Source organism: Mirounga leonina, unplaced genomic scaffold, assembly GCF_011800145.1.
Source record: "Mirounga leonina isolate KUSES-001 unplaced genomic scaffold, KU_Mleo_1.0 Mir_100799, whole genome shotgun sequence".
Lineage (NCBI taxonomy): Eukaryota > Metazoa > Chordata > Mammalia > Carnivora > Phocidae > Mirounga > Mirounga leonina.
In genome coordinates this window covers 4,697-9,399 of record NW_023270016.1, presented here as the reverse complement: position 1 = coordinate 9,399, position 4,703 = coordinate 4,697, and the positions used below count along the sequence as shown (strand labels likewise).

Here is a 4,703-nt window from a genome sequence, read left to right as displayed (position 1 = left end):
AAAAAAAAAAAAAGAACTAGGAGAAAATATGACTGGGGATGTAGACAGAAGGGAGATCATAAACAACCTGTCACTTTTAGAATTTAATCAGTCCTATGAGTGGTTCAAGGAACTGAAGAATTTTGAGTGAGGATGGATTTAACCTAATAAGATTATAAGATTAGTGTTTTTAAAAACGTTTTCATTAGAGAATCCAATGATATGTGCAAGAGTGGGCATTGGGAGACCAGAATAGGGACTTGCACAGTAGTTGAGAAAGACTCAGGAGGGTGAGGAGATGGTGGGAACCTATGATGGAGCGAGAATCGAGAAGTCTCAATGAAGAACTCAAGGTGGAGGATGAAGTGGGAGGTAATGGAGAAGGAAGTACAAACAAAATGGCCCTCTTTCTTGTCTGTGTAACTGGATACATTGATTTTGTTCACTGAGATGGTAATAAAACTCAATACTCTAGTACTAGTGATTCCTCAACTCTTTTACCATTATTGATCTCTTCAATTGCCTAAATTTCCAATAATTAGTACCAGACCCTCAGTGACACTTGGCCAAATAAAAATAGGTTTAAACTTTATTCTCTGTTTTAATTTATTGTTTTGTCTTTGGTCTTTAAGTAACAAACTGTATTTTTACTTTATATGTTTTTTACTCAGTCGTTTTTCTGTGTGTAATTTCTCTTTTATTCTTGTTCTCAGATACTCAGGATCAATAGTTTTGTTTACTTTCATCAGGATAAGGGAAAATCAGTAGTTCAATGCACAAAAAAGAGCTAGTTTATTGAATGTTATTTACATAAAAGGAAACCAGTCACTCGATTATGCTTTAGAAGAGTGTTGATTTTCATGGAAAATATTAAATTTAATTAATTTTGAATAGAATAGAACACATTATGAAAACTAAGTCTTGTGTTATTCCTTTTGTTATTGTAGTGTAAGAACAATCTGGATATTTAGATAATGAGAATATAGCTAATTATTGTAAAGGGATTGTAGCTAGGCAATGGAAACCCGATGGGATGTTTTTTCCTCTCTTTTATTTTCCAAAATGAATTAACACATATTATTTTTGTAACAAATGATGTTTGTAGTTAGACACACAAAAATAATCCTTGTCAAAGTCAGCAGCAATGCGTCTGGTGACCTTTCTTGTTCTCTTAAAACACCTTGATTTTAGAAGTGTGTTTCAATTGGCAGGCTGCTTGTCAATGACTGAGTGGACAGACTGTGTCCCACTCATTAAAATGAAAGTAGATCTTGGTGTGAAGAAGACCCTCAATAAAAATGTGCTAGGTAAGTAGGAAAATTTTGCAATTAAAGTAGAAATGTCATGAATAAAATGTAATAAGTGTTGCTTGTGGATGGATATATATATATTCTTTTGGGCATTTATATGACTTCTATGGAAAAATATGTACTCATTTCCTCTGCCCGATTTTTAATCAGATTGTTTGCTTTTTGCTATTGAGTTGTATATATTTTTTTTATATATTTTGGATATGAATTCTATTACCATGACTAGCAAATATTTTATATCATTTGGATATATTTTGGGTATCAATTCTTTTATCATGACTCGCAAATATTTTCTCCCATTCTGTATGTTGTCATAAAATTTTGTTAATTTTTCTCACAGTTCTGGAAACTGGGAAATCCAAGGTCAAGGCACCAGCAGATCTGGTGTCTGAGAGTCCACATCATGGTTTGCAAATGACCTGTTCTCACTGTGTTCTCAGATGGCAGAAAGCTGAGAACAAGAATCAGTGCCCATGACTCTTCTTTTAAGGGCACTAATTCTATTCATGAGGGCTCCACTGTCATAACCAAATTACTTTCCAAAGTCCCCATGTCCTAATATGATTACATTGGGGGCTAGGATTTTAACATAAGACTTTTCTAGAAGGAAAATCAGTCCATAACATGACATTACAGGCAAGATAGTCAAAATCTTTGTTGGTGACATGTTTTAAAAAAAATAAAACCTAGGGGCACCTGGGTGGCTCAGTAGTTAAGCATCTGCTTTAGGCTCAGGTCATGATCCCGGGGTCCTGCTCAGTGGGAAGCCTGCTTCTCCCTCTCCCACTCCCCCTGCTTGTGTTTCTTCTCTTGCTGTGTCTCTCTCTGTCAAATAAATAAATAAAATCTTTTTAAAAAATCTAGCAAAATGGTTACAGAATTTTATACTTGATAAATTGTTAGGAAATACCTACACACTACAATAATATGACATTTTACCATGAAAGAGACCTGAAGTTTAATGTAGGTCCATGTACCTTACCTACCTCCACCTCCATCCCCAGCAACTTGTGCAAATGAAGAGAATAAAATAAATAAACAATAATGAGAGAAATTAGAAACAAAGAGAGAAAAAGAGCAAAAAGAAATAAGGATAAAAACCAAAGAATGGAAGGGCACGGATCTGTGCATCACTGGGGAGGGTGGCGGCTTGTAGTCCCTGTGAAGTGGCAGTGAGAAAAATTGTAATAGCAGTTGTGGATGGGTGTATGTCATGTCCTTCTGAGCTGTGTGCCGACATGTGTGTATTTGTGTGTGTGTTTATATACTGTATGTATTTCTACACCTCTAGATTCAATGGGGTACAGATTCCCATACCACAAAATCACATATAAAAAAAGCAAAATTCACAATGTACTCAAATTCTTTCTTAATATGTTAATCATATTGGGACAAATTTGCATTTGTTAACAGAAGTAACTGCATTTAGTTTTTAATACTTCAGGCACAGAGAAACAGAAATTATAGCCAAACCTCACTGGTGCTTTCAGTTCTGAGTTCTTAAATTTATGCCTTCGTTGTGGGCAGTCTGCAGGAGTCCATGTGCTTAATGTAAACACCTGGGAGAGTCTATTTCTGGACAAAAATTTCCATTATAATCCTTTGAATTATGGTAAATCAAAGCCAACCAAAAGGCTTTAAACCATTATTTTGCAGGACACCTGAGTGGCTCAGTTAAGCATCTACCTTCAGCTCAGGTCATGATCCCAGGGTCCTGGGATTGAGTCCCACATCATGCTTCCTGCTCTGGGCGGAACCTGTTTCTCCCTTTGCCTCTGCCCCTCTCTCTCCCTTGGTCTCTCATGAATAAATAAAGAAAATCTTTAAAAAAATAAACCATTATTTTCCATATATGTAACTTAAATCCAACCATTGTCTTTTTTTTTTTTTTTTACACAAATGATTTACATGTGTAAACATTAGAAATTCTACTTAACAACTCCTAACCAACTTCTCATAAGGATTTGTCGCTGTTTTGCTTTTCAGGAAAGCTTCATGAAGAACTTGGTAAGTAATATTTCTCTGTCAGAATAGAAATCTAAATATATGTCAAAGCAAACTCTCACTACATCCTATTCTTTCAGAAAGGACAAAACTCCTGGGAGAAGAAGGTGAGTAATGAAAATGGCCACCTCAAGCCCTGACTCATCCACCTGTATTTTGACCACTCATCACTTTCCTGCTTTACTCACTGCTAAATCTTGATTTTGAAACTATGATTTTCTTTTCCTTTTTTTTTTTTTTATTTTAGGGTTGAAATTGGCTCGAAGATATGCAGGTAACTAGAGACTGAGATATTTGGATACTGATTCTTATTTTTAGCCAGCACACTGGGCCACCAGAGAAGGGAACCTGTAACACACTCACAAACTCACACAGAATATACACACACTTTTATTTTTTCTCCAAAACTTCCATTTTATCCTGCTTATTGTTGAGTAGTTTATAGCTGTAGCTCCTTATATATCACAAAGGGTGCTGCTCTCTGAGATTCATTGATGCAGGGAAGCAGACTATTATAACCCAAAAGGATACCACCAACATGCTTTTCAGAACCAGAAATGAGTTGAGGGATGGTTATAGGGGGTAGCTGACAGGGAATGGGGTAAAGGTAGGCTGCCACTTACCTGTATTAGGTTGGGGGCTAGTGACACAATGACACTAATTGCCTATGGACCACAATCAGTGGTCCTCCATTTGATTTGTCAAATTGAAAACCACTCTCTCCTTCAGGATATCCTTTGACTTCTAGCAATTGTCAAATTTATGACTTCTGCTTAATATTAGGAACAATAGCAATTTGTGTTACAAGTTACAAGTTCCTGTTAATTAGTTCAAATAAAGTATCTTCATTTAATTCCCACACATGCTATGAGGAAGAAAAGTCAGATATCAGTCCACTGTTTTATAAAGAAATATACAGTGAGTACTGATAGGCGATTTCTCCAGTTTATATAACTAATTGACATAATATTCACATTCATTAGACAACTTTACAAGCACATTTACTAGTTGAAAAAAATACAGTCCATATATCAGATATTACTTTGAAAAAATACCCATGAGCAAGTGAGTTGAAGTGGCTTTAAGGGAACATAATCCTCTATTTACAATGTTAACCTATAGGAGTTTTTAGTTGTTTTTATATCACTTTAATGCTAGTGGAATTTTCTTTGGGGTTATACTAACACAAGTAAAATTCAGTTTTACCTACAACTATTACTTCATAGGAGAAATACTTATAGCCTATATTAACAGAATCTTGTGTAATTAGGTAGATATCCATATCATTTTTATCTCAGGCTTGTGTGTTTATATGCTTCCAACGCCTTAAAAATTATATTTTGATTAATATATCTATGAAAACTTGTACCTATATAAAGTCTTTGGGAAAAAATAATTCAGTAAATCTAG

General features: G+C 35.0%; 1 long non-coding RNA gene across 1 annotated transcript in view; it reads left to right on the top strand.

Moving 5' to 3' along the window:
* The window catches only part of LOC118001598, a 9,612-nt gene extending 4,968 nt beyond the window's left edge, over nt 1-4,644 (top strand). Inside the window, exon 3 of the long non-coding RNA XR_004676877.1 lies at nt 1,191-4,644. This is a non-coding gene — a long non-coding RNA (uncharacterized LOC118001598). The remainder of the gene's footprint in view (nt 1-1,190) is intronic.
* Nucleotides 4,645-4,703: the final 59 nt, after the last annotated feature.